Here is a 15,890-nt window from a genome sequence, read left to right as displayed (position 1 = left end):
TTGATTTTCTTCACTCTGTTCAGTGGGAAACAAAGGTTAATGCACACTCCTGCCTGGTCTTGTCTCAGTAGCCACAGTTGTTAACAAAACCCTACTTGTGTACATATCTAACACCTGCATCTTTGTGTTTGTTTCTTTTTTCCACAGTATTTTTGATAAGTGTCTAGGAATCTTGAAGTGAATTTATTTCAGAATGAATGGTTTAGTTATAGTGGAGTAGCTTTGTGTTCCGTAAATTTTGCTTAGAAAGCATGAACATTGCTTTTAGTTTCTGTGTTTTATAATTTGATTTTTGTGTGTGTGTGTGTGTGTGTTGGTATTTTTACCACTAATACATTCTCATGAATATTTATTCATTTTCTTGTTCATTTATTTTGTGTTTAAAATGAAAAATTTTGAGTTATTTATGTGGTTATATAATCACTCAGGCGATATCACATTTATAGTTAAATTTGCTGTAGGGTTCTGGTAGAGTACTGGACATTTTTTGTTACTGATGTTTGTATAATTTCATAAATATATTTAGTATAAGTAAGTTAAATTCTTTTCTAACCATTGATTTTTAATAACATTTATTAATATGCTGAAGCTCAATATCAGTTAAATTTAAGGCTAGGTGACATCTTTAGTTGTTAAAAGTCAAATTTTACTTCTTTAGTTTTGCATTTTCATTACACAGTTACACAAAATTACTTTAATAATTAATTATTAATTTCCTTTTGTGCTAATATGAAATGCTTTTGTTTTTCTGGTTGACAACAGTGCAAGATATTGATGTTTGTTATATTTTTGCACTGAAAATTCTGTAATACAAGCTGAGCTAAATTTAAAAAAAAGTGCAGTAATATGTATCTGGTGGACTGATAAGGTAAGGAATGAGGAGATTCTGCACAGAATCAGAGAGGAAAGGAGTATGTGGAAAACACTGATAAGAAGAAGGGACAGGAGGATAGGATGTCTGTTAAGACATCAAGGAATAACTTCTGTGCTACTAGAGGGAGCTACAGAGGGTAAAACTGTAGAGGAAGGCTGGGATAGGAGATGAAGTGGTTGTCAAGGAATTTGTGAGGGACCACATCAAACCAGTCATAAAGACTGATGACCCCCCCCCCCCAAAAAAAAGGGGGGTGGACAAGAAACCAGGATACATATTACATCCCACACTGCTACTGGCAGTCTGTAGTTAGCCAATTGAGTTGTGTAAGAATTACTATGCTCTGAATTTTCACTGTAGTGCACGTAAAAGTAAAACGTGATCTACTGAAAACTGTTGGAACTAAAATTTAACTTTAGATTTATCTGAAATTTGAAGAGAATTGAGGAATTACTAAAGTTTTTGAAATTTTGTATCTACTACAATGATGTTATTGATATATACCTAATGATTCCAGTGATCAGTTTTGACTGCAGTTTCTATTCACTGCATGTCACTGTGTACATTTCTTCTAGAGCTGTAACCATTGACATGAGTACACATGCAAAGTAAAAAAGAAGTTAGATGAAAAGTATACGTGTGTGAAATGTTACTCAATATTGTGGTAAAAGCTTATGGAGACACTTAACTTGTTTTAAAAGCATACAAAAAGGATTGCAGAATCTGTACACAGTGTTAAGTGTGAGGAAATGTTTTAAAGAGGGCAGACCTTGTTTGAACAAGACTTCTGTCATTGTTAAATTTCTACATCAGTGGATGATCACCACTTGAAATCTATTAGTGTAGAGATCTGTAGACAGCATTGACTAATGGCCTCAGATTGCTAGGATGTCAATATTATTTGGTGTTGTACAGTTTAGATGAACTGAGGTTAAATGAATCACATCACTACAAAATCTGTCGCTTAGTTGCTGATAAAAGAAAAGATCAGTCATCATCCATGAGAAGTTTGAGAATGCAAACACTGATGAAAACTTCCAGAAAAGACATCATTATAGCTTTTGTTTCAAGTTTGAATATCTGCAATTTGGACTGAAGTTGAGGTTGTCACAAAGGGTTCGAATGGTCTCTGTGCCCAAAGAAAGCACATGTACTGCTGCAATACCTACCAAAAAATCATTGTACACCTTTTTTGTACACTGTGGCCATATGGTAAATGAATAAATAATACTTCATATTTTTTAATTTCTTCATGAGAAACTGTGTGCAAGAAAAACGCAGTGCTGTACAAAAAACTTTGAGGGAATATTATTTTGGTGTCACACCAACACAGCAACATACTCACTCACATTGGTATGCAGTTATATAGGAAAACATTGTATTGTTGTTGGGTCATACATATTATGTTCACTCACTGTGATGGCCAAAACATAATTTATTCCTCTTTCCAAAAAATACATGGAATAAGCAAAACAAAGATTAAAAAAATCTAATGAGAGAACTTCATGATGTCCCAAATAACTCATTTTTTAAACATTGCAAAAATGGAAGAAATGCTAGAAGTGATATGTCATCAAAGGGAGATGTGAATTGGGGAGGGGGAGGGGGGTAAGAGAGCGAGACTAATTTGAAAATGAAGGTGTCTAATATGCAGTGAGATAGGCATTAAAATGTTTATTGTAGAAAATTGTCATTTTTTGGAGATTCAGCATGTGTCTTTGATCTATGTTGTATTTTGGAGCACCCAGTTATGTCCTCCACAGATGCCCAGGCTTTTCTTTATTTTTTTTATTCTGTATAGTGAGCAAACAGAAAATATAAATTAGATTAAAACAGTGTTTGCTTTCATTTAGAAACCAGTTTATTAGCAATTTGCAGTACTATCTTTCTTTGACAGTATCACTCATAAAATTCTACATTGGATTTAAGAGAAGTACCATAACCACTTACATCGACTGGTATTAACAGAGATGTGTCAGTACTTCCCAAAAAAATATTGTACTGTATTTTTCATCAGTTCATGAACTGTAAAGAGCTGAGCATTGCGAGCCTATAAACAACTGTGTTCCTTACAGGTTAGTTGACATGTCCCTTTGTTGAATTAATGTTGACAATTGGAAATTGATGTATCTGTGTAACAATGCATAGATGTAAAGTTTTGTCAATTGTCTATGCTACTTTTAAAGAATGAATAACTTTGTTTCTCTCATTGTGGTAACTGTATGAGATGTCAGGAGGCACTGCAAAATAAAATATGCTTATAAATGATTTAAGTGCATTTACTCGAATACAAATTCTTCTGAAAAATAAAAATTGTCATTGGGAGGCACTCTGTCACCAGAACAACAACAAAGCAATAATGTTATTTTTTTAAGAAACGCATGTAAATTGAAGAATCCATTCTCATAGCAAAATGAGATTTCTTTTCATTGGAATTTTTTAAACATGGGCCACAGCATTACAGTAGACATAAGTGAATTATTTATTTCAGTACCAGTGGAGATATTAATGTGTTTCATGCTTTGCATATTCCCCTTTCTCTATTCTAATGCAGTTGAGATATGTGCTATTAGCTTATACTCAATTTGCGTAATAATAAAAGTTGCTAAGGTGCTTCTTCCATTACGAACTGGGATTATTTTAAAAGTTCCAATATATACAGTAATCACAATAACCATATTTTAGATGAACCTTTTTTGTACTGGGCTTAAAGGCAAGTTCATCTGTACATATGTATATGCCCTTGTAAGAAGTTAGAATGTATGTTGGCACATGCTTATATTCAATTCACAAGCTGACTGTAAATAGAACATGGAGAGATCATTAGATTTTTATCTTGCATTGCTAATTTTAATTTAATTTAAATGAAATCTTTTAATTAATTATGAAATTACAATTCATAAATAAGTAGCACACAAAGGTTGTAAATTTTGTTTTGTTCAAGCTGAAATGCATGGTAATTTAATGTAGTAGCTTTCATTGTGTGGAAAGCATTAATTGATAAATAAATGCTCCCTTCTGGATGCTTTTCAATTGACATCAAGACTGAAAGCAAAAGATCTTTGTCTATTATGTGAGATGATAAAAATGCATTTATCAGTATTGGCTGTTGTTGCATTATTGTGAAAACTGTGCATGAGTGATTTTTGCAATATATGCAGGAAAAATAGAATGCAAATGTGACATACATAATAATAAACTATTGCTATGTACTGATGATGAACTTTTATTGATGCAGAGTCTGTATCTTCACATTACAATGTCTTCTAGACATAAATGTATGTCTGAAGGAACAGACATGGTTCTAACAATTACAACTGTCACAAATATTATGAAATGAATTCACATTTTGTGAATCTTGATCAACGTCAGCCACTTGTTACACATGAAAATTTGTGCTGGACCAAGACTCAAACTCAGAACCTGTGTCTTTTTGCGGGCAAGTGCCTTACCAACTAAACTACCCAAGCCTGACTGAAGACCTGTCCTTAAAGCTTTATTTCCACCAGTACATCATCTCTTACCTTCCAAACTTCACAGATGCACTCCTGTGAAACTTGCGGCACTAGCATTCTGTATATTGTGAAGACATGGTTTAGCTACAGCAGGGGCGGGAGGGGGGGGGGGGGGGGGGAGTGTTTCCAAAATGAAATTTTCCTTCACAGAAGCCCTCTTGTACACCATTCTGGATAAACATTTATGACAGAAAACATTTTGTGAAGAAACGGTGTAGTTTGCAGAATAAATTTTTACTCGACTGCAGTGTAAAACATTCATTTGGAAATCTCTTGTTATTATTGGAAAAATATGTATTACAGAAATAGACAAAAATATTCAGATGTTTGAGTAAGGCTTAAGTTTGGAAAAATGCAGTCATTGTAGAGGATGCGAATGAGAATCCAGATGTTACACAATGCCTAGCATACAGTGGAGTGTTAAAAGTTTGGTATCTGAACTGCTGTGTTTGACATTCATTTTGGACAAATACTAGGTAAGATTGTTAGCAAAAGGAGGGCACACATTGTTGTGGTATGCATATCAAACAGACGGCTGTAGTTCATTTAGTTTTCATTGGATATGTTTTTAGTTAGTATTTTCAAAACTGTGTTCCCATAAGTGTTGTTGCAGAAAGTCTTTTTTTTTTATAACTCATTGTGTTGAAGTGGAAGGAGGATAGTACCCTCCCCTGACTTTCTGACCAAGTAATCTTTGCCCTGTTTAGTATCAGGAAACACTTTCAATTCATGAGGAAAAAGCATCTCTCTTGAGACACAGGGTAGGCAGCTGCCACACACTACTACTCACACTCATCCACCTAATTACCACCCAGCCAGGTGTTGCAAATTCAGTCTCAGTTTTAAGAAAACTGGAACAAGTAATGTATATCGTGTAGTAATTGGTATACCCAGAGCCTTTTGCTGTGAAATTTCATAACTATTTATTTGGCTCTCTGCTGTTCTCTTTGCAACTGAAAATGCCAGATGAGTGTAGGTTAAAAAAGTTCCCAATAGCATTTTACTATGAATCCATGGTTATTTTGCTAATGGCAGAAACTAATAAAGATGTAAATGCAGCAAGTATTCACAGGTATCTGAATCCTGCCTATCTGACAGCAAAATACTAGGCACAACTCTCATACGGTTTACACCCTTAGTTTACTCTGTAGGGTGTAGGTACATTTTGTAATGTGGTAGCATCTGTATTTTTGCTTGCAGAAATGATTGTCACTTGGCACTGGAGTGTGAGCTTATACAAAATTTTACGGCATATTAAAAGCATGTATCAGACTGGGATCCAGACCCAGAACTTTTCCATTTTGCAAGTAAATGCTGTATGTATTAAGCTGTCAATGCACAACTCATGAGAGCTCTACACCAGCATTTCTCTCGTAGTTTTTGAACTTGATAGAAATTATTGTGTGTACTTTACACAAATTTGCATTTGTGGGAGAAAGAGGGTATTGTGAAGAAATCACTTATCCACATGCTTGCTATGTTTGAGATATCAGATCTAGGGGATTATACTTTTTTAACTAGAAAAAAACATTGCATTGTATGGTCTTCTTTTTTCTTCAGTTGTAACACAGAAAACCCGAGTGTGATTTCTAGATGATGCATCGAAATCCATAAATTGAGCATTGGAGGACATACCTATTGTACAGCATAGCTTTTTGTTCTACCACTAGCACTTCATTGTAAAATTAAAAATAGTCTCGGTACACTGCCACAGATCTAGACTGTGTTAGGGCTGAAGATAAACTACTGTGGTGATTAAGTTTTGCAGGAGGTAATGTGGAACCCTTCTGGGAAGTGGAGATATCTGTAGGCCAGGTGGACTATAGGTACGTTTAAGTTGTGTTAACAAGGGAGAAGAAGGGTGTCCAGAAAATAGGCAATGAACACAACAGGCAAGAGTGTTATACTGGTGTTGTTCTGTAACAGAGATGTGAACAAAGAAGTGGCATAAAACAGTTTGAGGGCTCTGTTTTAGCACTATTCTGCAAGTTTCACTACTATTTTCATGGCAGATCCACTTGAAAACCTTGGATGAGCAGAAAGAAATGCCATATTTTATTGTGAACACCATGGCAACCAAAGAGATGTAAGTTATCTACTGATTGCTAGAGCCACAGTATTTTTGATCACATCCAGCAAGGTATTGGCAGAATGCATGAGTGTTCTGCAGTGTTTGAAAAGTGTGTAGTTTAGATTCCAAATGGAGTGGGTTTTGGGAGCTAATGCAAATCTTCCCTCTTTTTCCACTCCTCCATGCAGATGGCTATGCCACCAAACTTACTAGGCATCCAGCTATGAAGTGAATGGCACATGATAAACAGTTTACAGGAGAAGAATAGAAACGTTTGAAGTTTGATGCTATAGAAGAGTGCTGAAGATTAAACAGACATCACACAAATGAAGGTCGGACTAAATCAGAATTAGGAGAAGAGAGGTCTATGGTACAACTTGGTTAAAAGAATTAATAGTTTGATATGACATATGCTGAGGCATCAGTTCATAGTTAATTTGATAATGGAGGGAAATCTTGGGGTGGGGTGTTAAAATTGTGGAGGGAGTTAAAGCCTCAAATGGAGTAAGCAGTTTCATATGGATGTAAGGTTAAGTAGAGAAGCAGTTTTGAAAAGACTTACACAAGATACACTGATGTGGTCATCTGCATCGGCCCAGTCTTCAGAATGGTGGCTGCAATAGCAACTGCAACCCCCACCCCCTGTACGTTTCGTCCACACCTAGTGTGCACCACAATAATGATTAAGAATGTTTTGATGATTAATGATGAATGATGACAGGGAAGGAGGGTCTTATATTGCTAATGTCTGTTAGCTTATTCTTTTGTGTTAATACAACAAAAACTTTTACCAGTGCATGAATGATGCATTGGCATTGCATGTGATCATTTTTGTGTGCTGAAGTTGTAATCAGCCACCGACAGGTAGGCTTATTTTTAACTGATCAGAAGCAATGCGCACCATAAATCAGAAACACCTTTGTGGTTTCATAATGTTGTTGCACAAGAATTACTGGCGGAAGACCAAAGAGACATTTATTAATCAGTGTGTTCAATCTGTGAACTCACATTACAGATGAAAAATATGACTGATATTTGTAATTCATCAAATGTCAAAACAGTGTTGTAATTTTGCCATACTAATCTCAACATGCTGAGGGAATTAGATTAGGAACTGAGACACTTAAAGTAGTAAAGGAATTTTGCTATTTGGGGAGCAAAATAACTGATGATGGTTGAAGTAGAGAGGATATAAAATGTAGACTGGCAATGGCAAGGAAAGCGTTTCTGAAGAAGAGAAATTTGTTAACATCGAATATAGATTTATGTATCAGGAAGTCGTTTCTGAAAGTATTTGTTTGGAGTGTAGCCATGTATGGAAGTGAAACATGGACAATAAATAGTTTGGACAAGAAGGTAATAGAAGCTTTCAAAATGTGGTGCTACAGAAGAACACTGAAGATTAGATGGGTAGATCACATAACTGAGGAGGAGGTATTGAATAGAATTGGGGAGAAGAGGAGCTTGTGGCACAACTTGACTAGAAGAAAGGATCATTAGGTAGGACATGTCCTGAGGCATCAAGGGATCACAAATTTAGCATCGGAGGGCAGCATGGAGGGTAAATATCGTAGAGGGAGAGCAAGAGATGAATACACTAAACAGATTCAGAAGGATATAGGCTGCAGTAGGTACTGGGAGATGAAGGAGCTTGCACAGGATAGATTAGCATGGAGAGCTGCATCAAACCAGTCTCAGGACTGAAGACAACAACAACAACAACAACAACAACAACAACAACAACAACAACAATCTCAACATGGTGCCCTAGATGGTTTCATGTGTGTGATGGTTTAGATTCACCAAAATGTGATGATCAGTATTTGGCATTCACATCTTCTGCATTACTTTGATAAATTTTGACTGCTGGTAATTTTTCTCAAATATACTGAAGCGTTACTACTGGCCATCCACTTCTTCATCCCCCTTTGAAGTTCAAGCACCCAGTCTCATTGGTTTTGTATTATATAACATGCTGAACGAAATCTTTGATGGAAATATTACTACTGAGTGCCACTAACTGAAAACAAGGATGCAAGATACACCTATAGCTACTGTGCGCATTGCTGATGCCACTGTGCTCTAGTGCTGGACTCTGAAATTGCCATGGCAGGAAACCTGAATGAAATCTAAGTGTACTAAGTGGCTGATATCTCCTTATTGATCTGTGTAGATAGGATAGTGGAGCTGGAAGAGGGTTAAACAAGGTGAAATTAGGCACAACTTTGTTATCAGTAGTGGGGCAACCAAAGATCAAATTGATTGAGGTTCAGACCAATGAAGACATTAGAGTGTAGTGTTCTTTAGGTAAATAGAATATAATCCATGGAAATAATTCAGATCAAAGCATAAACATACTTGTATTCCCGTGATGAAGTGAAGAGTTACAGGATCTGATAAATGACAGAAATTCCCATTGCACATTTATAATAAGGAATTGCAATGAAAAGAAGAAAAAAATTAAAGAAGGGTTAAGAAACATTGAAAAAAAATTTACAGTGTCATACATATCACAAATTTTATATTAGTAGGATTTGCCAAGAAGAAAAACATGTTTATTCTGAAAAATAATTTAAAAAATATATATATATAAAAATTAAAAACGACTTGCCGTGGAGGGTGTAAAAAAAATGCAATTATTTATTTAAAAATGGGAGATACACCAAATTAAACTGAGCCATAAGTTTACCATTTCAGAAAAGGAGAATGACACTGACATTGATACTCCATCCGAACAGGCCTCAGAAGGTCCAGTGGTGCCAACCAACTGCCATGTCATCCTCAGCTGATAGGTATTGCTCAATGTCGATATTGTCAGCATACCACTCTCCCGGCCATTGTCAGTTTTCATGATCGGAGCCACTACTCCTCAAGCTAGTAGCTCCTTAATCGGCCTCACAAAGGCTAAGTGCACCCTACTTGTCAACATTTCTCGGCAGACCCAGACAGTCACCCATCTGAGTCCTAGCCAAGCTTGACAGTGCAGAACTTTGATGATATGATGGGAACTGGTTTTACCACTGCAGCAAGGCTGTTGACATACTGACATTGATGGAAGGGGAATAACAAGGGCCATTTTTAAAGTAAGAACCAATAGTGCATCATATCCGCTCATCCTGTCACATGACATCCATTCAGCCACTCTTGGTCAGTCTCTCACTACACCGCCATTACATTTCATGTCCCTGCCAGTGTTGGTTGTATGATTATACTGCTCAGTTCGTCACAATGTGAATCGGTAATCCCACCAACTGTGAAGTGCACTCAGTTATTTGGTTTTTAAATGCAAAACAAGTTTGTCCTGCTGAAATTGACTGGCAGCTTGTTAAAGTTTATGGTGCATGTGTAATGAATTATGGAAATGTGCATAAATAGTAGATCTTGTTTAAAGAAGGAAGGGCAAATATTAATGAAGAAGAAAGACCTGGATGGTCTAGTGTCATGAGTGAAGACATGGCCAAAAAGTTGATGAGGCATTTCGCCAAATCAGGTGCTTTGCAGTTGACGAGCTGCATCAGAAATACCCACAAGTTTCAAGATCAGTACCTTTTCACATTGTTACTAACGAATTCTACAACAAAAAATGTGTGTAATATGGGTGCTGAAAACATTGACAATGGAAAACAAAACAAAGTGATGGCACATTCTTTGTCCATTTTGTAGCAGAGTGAGATCTTGAGTCACATTGTGAATGGTGATGAAATGTGGATTGCGCACTACACTCCACAGCATAAACATAAATCCAGTGAGTGACATCTTTCAAATTCCCTGACAAAACCAGAAAAATGCAAACAAGATCCTTTAACATGGAAAACCATGGCCACTGTTTTTTGGAGCTGGAAAGGCATTCTTCTGTTAGACTTTTTGCCTAGAGAAATGACAACAAATGCTGAGAGGTACCGTGAAACATTATTGATATTTAGGCACACTATTCAAAATTGCGGGCAGGGCTGCTCACTGGTGGAGGCGTTCTGATTCGTGACAATGCTCAGCTTCATGTTGTGGCAAGAACAAAGGTGCAGCTGGACAAGCGTAATTGAGAATTACTGAATTATCCACCACACACCCCTGACTCAGCATCATCAGACTTTCATCTGTTTCCAAAAATGAAGCAATTTCTTGGTGGAAAGAAGTTGGAAGATGATGACATGTTAAAAGAAACTGTTACTACCTGGTTTTGGAATAAAGGATATACTCGCCAAAAGGCAGAAGTGCTGTGACATCAATAGGTACAGAGCCTTGCTAGCTTTTAGAATGAACTTCCTTTTTCAAGCTTGTTGGAGAAATATGCACGTATATGCATGCATGCATGCGTGAGTAAAAAAACACACACACACACACACACACACACACACACACACACACACACACACACACACGAGGGTGTGGGGGAGACAGTGAACTACCTCAGGTTTAGGTCAGGGAGGTTAAATGTAATTTAACTAGCTGTCTCCGACGCCCCCCCCCCCCCCCCCCCCCCAAATACTGTGTGTGTATGTGTGTGGGGAGGAGAGGAGTGGCATATATGTGCACTGGTATATGCCATCCCCTGCCCCAGTACCACTGCCCAATTCGTGTCGGCTAGTTGTGTGCTGCAATCTCAGGCCCTAGTTGGTGAAATCGCATGCCCAGCTATCTGCCACAAATTGCTAGACACTTCCCCCCCAACTCTCTCCCTGTCTCCCGGCTCTCTCCATCCCTTACCCCACCTCAACCTGCATCCTCACCTCACCCCAGTACACTCACCATAGGTCAGGAAATAGTCGGCAGTCAACTGAGCACTATGCAGGGAGACAGGAGTGTGTGTGTGTGTGTGTGTGTGTGTGTGTGTGTGTGTGTGTGTGTGTTACAAGGTTGAGAAAGGAAGTTCATTCCAAAAGCTAGCAAAGCTCTCCACCTTTTATTTGTGTACCTGTTGACAATGTGGTGCTTCTGCGAGTCACCTTTATTCTTAAATAATTTGTAATTCTTAACTATAACTTTCAGTACATTATTACTAATGGGTTTAATGGTCAGGTGGCAGAGTTCCTTGGTGCTGATATCCAAAAGCTGGTGCCACGACTGTAGAAATGTTTAAATTTCCATGGTGACTATGTTGAAAACTGAAAAAAAGTTCATAATACAATTTACCTACATAAATGAAGTTCCTCTTACTACATTACAGATCGGTTTTTACTTTAAAGATACTTATGCTACAGTTACAGTGTTGCAGACATCAAGAAAGCAAAAGAAAAGAAAATCTCAAATCTGAAAAGAAAACACACACACACACACACACACACACACACACACACACACACACACACACACACAAACTCTCTGAATTAAACAAAACCTTACAGAAATAGGGGAAGGCATGAAGAAAATTTGATATGAGAACCACATTAAACAGTATGAACAAAGGGGGACTTAGATTGGTTAGACATAACTTTTCATAGGTGAAGAAGGGGAGAGAGAGAGAGAGAGAGAGAGAGAGAGAGAGAGAGAGAGAGTGGATTTTACTAGCTTTCCAAGATTTCTGTGAATGGTTGTTAATTCATCAATATACTCAGAAACACAATACATAATGTAAATAATGAAATTGGGGAAGTAATGCCTGATAAAGTATGTGAAGCCATTCAGTGTGTGAAGAAAGTTTGAAATCAAAAGAGCAAAATTTTGTTATTGTGTGTTATAAGTTGGTTATATTCAAAGATACAAACATAAATAGAGTAAGACAAAATAGTTTATATATTAAAAGTTCCTTTTAGTGTTACAAATGGAATTTTTGCTGATGGCATGACTGAAACTAATCCTTGGTAAACTTACTTCCACTGACCCTTTCATTTTACGTTAAAATTGTTAAAATAATACAAAGGTAGCTAGCAAATTGTTTACAGATTGCCTGTGAAAGAATAATTTGCCCTGGTGGAACAGTGCAGTAATCATTCTGGTTCACAAAAAGACTTTAGGCCTCTCAGCCCCATCCTTGTAATGTTAAAAAATATAGACCAACATTACTACTGTCCATGTTGCAAAAAAGGAACAGACCAGGTTTAGAAAGTGGGTGCAACATAATGGGTTGTTTATTTAATTGGAAATCTACTCCCCAAGCGGCAGCAGAACACACAAATAAAAGACTCTTGTGATTTGCAAGCTTTTGGAGCCAGTGGCTGCTCCTTCAGGCAGAAGGCTTGAAGGGGAAGTAAGAAGGCTGAAGGGAAAGGACTGGAGAGGTCTAGGAAAAGGGGTATATTTTGGGAAAGTCAGTCAGAACTGCAGGTCAGGAGAGACATTCCATATGGGATGAGAAGGAATGAGTTGGAGGTAACATACATAATACAAAGTTAGCTAGCAAAATCGCTTACAGATTTCCTATGGAAGATGAATTTACCCCAGTGGAACAATCCAGTAATTAGTCTTTTCTTCTCATACCGTCGGTAAGTCTCCTCTGACCCGCAGTTGTGTGTGACTTTACCAAAATCTACCCCTTTTTCCTAGACCATTCCAGTTCTTTTCCTTCACCCTTCTTCCTTCCCCTTGAACCCTCCTGCCTGAAGATGGAGCCACTGGCTCCGAAAGCTTGCTAATCACAACAGTCTTTTATGTGTGTGTTCTGCTGCCGCTTGATGAGTAATTTTTTATCTATCCAATTAAATAATTTTATCAATAACTGATGGTTTTCATTGTTATTATGGGTTGTTTGGAAGTCTTGAATGATGATGTAGATCTGTACCGTGAACAAGAATTACTGATATACATGGGATTCACACAATTAGAAAAAAGATTATTGAATCAGCAGTAACCAAAGCTTTACTTACAGCCATTGATAAACAAAATGTTGATTGATTCAATCTGTGTTATTAAAGTGAAAATGTGTATGCAATGCTACAGCTTTCTTTAAACTACAGGACAGTAGAAAATTCAGAATGCTAAGAAGAGTCTTGCAAGGACATTTCATCGCCAACACTATTCTCAGTAGCTATAGAGGAAGGTTACAGCTCCTTAAAATAGAAAAATAGGTAAGGTTTTTGTGTTACTGGAACATACATGAGAGAGAAACAGAATGAGCAGCAATAGACTCCATGTCATACTAATGCATAATGTAACTGCTGAAGAACTACCAGACACAGTAGAAAGAGGCAACATTGATGATGCACTGTGGAACTTAACTGAATCTCCAGTGTAGTCAGTGTAGCCTCAACCAACAAAGACTTGCAGCTTAAGAAGACACACAGCCCTGGAAAAATTGAAAGAACAAAAAAGACAAATGCAAACAAAGAAAATCTGAGATACAGGTATATGTATACAAGAACTAGGTAAAACTCAATTCTGAAAGAAAAGAAACAACAATACATCCAGATCAAGGAACAAGAGTTACTGTAGGAAGCAGAACAAAAGTGCTACAAAGCTGTGGAACGGCAGAGAACAAAGAACACCAAGCATCTCCATGACAGTATGGGAAAAACACATTCTAAATGTACTAAAGAAGAGGAGCTTGCATTGTGACATCAAGGGAAGCACCCACTTATCCGGGAGTGAAGGAATAACAAAAGATGAAGCTTGGCAACCAACTGAAAGAAGCAAGTCCCATGAGACAACCAGCTTGCACAATATCTCATATGAGCTAATGAAAGGAGCAGTTCTACATACTTTGAAACTCTGAACAGCCCTATGCAACAAGTGACTAGACATGGTTAACATCCCCAAAATATGGAGAGAATTGACAGTTGAAGTGATCTACAAAGGAAAAGAATCACAGAACTCTATAGAAGGATCCCTTTGGAAGGTGCAGTACTCAAGTAATGAAAATCTAGCTTAAAAAGATTCATGACAACATAATCATTGTGAAATCATGGGAATAACATGGCTTCATTTCTTGTAGTTCAACCACCCAAGCAGTGGGGCAAGTTTTTCAGTCATGCTGTTCATAAGAAAAGGCCTGAGACTAAAGGTCAAGTTTGGTGACATTGTCAACCAGGAGATAAATGATCTGTTGTAAATTGTTGTTTATGTTACAGATATAAAATCAATGAAGTCAAGATTGCACATAAAATCTTGCTTATTTGGTTTTATTATTAGTTTGGCCTAACAATCTAGCCATCTTCAGATCTAGGATATAAAATGTTTTCCAGTGTTAGAAACATACAACAAAAGAAATAAACAGAAGAGCAAAAATGACCTAGAGTGCTTTTGGTGCACTAAACAGAGCTGTCAAAACTAAAATTCGAGTGTGCGCTAGCAGTTACCAGTGAGACGGAATTTGAATTTCAAAACCATTCATAAAATGGCAGGTGGTGAGCAAGTGCTGGAAGGGTACAGGTAAAGAATTACTAAGAGAGACAGGAGGCCAAATATTGGGATTAGGAAGCAGAGTGGAAGACATAGTAGTAGCTGTGAAGTGAAGGTGGACAGGACATAAAGATAGGCGAATGGATGTTGGGTGCACTAAGGTAATTCTTTGCTGGATCCAGTAGATAAGAATAAAGACACATGATAACCTAACAGAAAAGTCAGAATGTAATTGTAGAAGACACACAGGAACAACATGAGTGCAAGTAGATGAAAATAGTAATGTGTGGAAAAGTTTATTGGAGATTCTTAACAATAGTGGGTATCAAATGGCTGCAGCAGTTGCTTCTGCTGCTGCTACTACTGTTGATGACTTTCCTTGTGTAGTTTTTGTGCAGTCGCATTATGGAATCCTGACTATAATAATGAATAAACCTGAGTAGCCAAAGGTTGATACACATTTTATGTATCAACTTGCTTAAGGATTAATCTGTTTGTAAGGTCTTCATAACAAAAAAATTAATAGTTTTTGGACTTGCATTGTAAGAAACTGTTTTAAGTATAATGACTTGCGTGTGTTTGGATGTCAATGAAGTTGGGTAATGTTGGACCTCAATCTGACATTGACTTGCTTAAGTGATGCAAAGGTTGTTGGTTCAGACAATGCAGGTGAACAGGGATGGTGTGATGTTATTTTGACAGTGTTTGTTGGTGGCCATTTCGAAACAGATACAAGATTTTGACAGAAACTTCATCAAAATTCTATACCCCCTACAATTTACATCACGTGTCTTTAATATCTTTCAGTCATGAGCAAATAAGGTGCCACAGATATAAACTAAAAACTTAACAAGTTTATGTCATTCATATTTTTAATTTTTTTTTTTTTTTTTTTTTTTTTTTTTTTTTTTTTTTTTTTTTTTTTTGTAGTATGAACCAGTGACTGTTCTGTCACAGTAGATACCTCAACAGATCAATATAGCAATGTTAGGTAGCTGTGGAAATGATCCATAGTTTTATCCTAGTTTTTGCAGCATCCTAACAGACAGCTGTCTAACTGGAGGTTCTGCAATCAACTCCTTGTAGTTGTCTGCAGATAGCGAAAAAAAAAAAAAAATTCTCTTAATCAACTGTGTATGTTTCCATTTGCACTCAGTGT

At 37.0% G+C, this 15,890-nt stretch overlaps 1 protein-coding gene across 3 annotated transcripts in view; it reads left to right on the top strand.

Moving 5' to 3' along the window:
• Nucleotides 1–15,890, top strand: part of LOC126336689 (serine/threonine-protein phosphatase 2B catalytic subunit 2-like) — a 778,905-nt gene that overhangs the window by 742,225 nt on the left and 20,790 nt on the right. The window lies entirely within an intron of this gene.

Source organism: Schistocerca gregaria, chromosome 2 (assembly GCF_023897955.1).
Source record: "Schistocerca gregaria isolate iqSchGreg1 chromosome 2, iqSchGreg1.2, whole genome shotgun sequence".
In the NCBI taxonomy this organism is placed as follows: Eukaryota; Metazoa; Arthropoda; class Insecta; order Orthoptera; family Acrididae; genus Schistocerca; species Schistocerca gregaria.
Note: the sequence above shows the minus strand (reverse complement) of the source record. Positions and strands in the feature narration are given on the sequence as shown.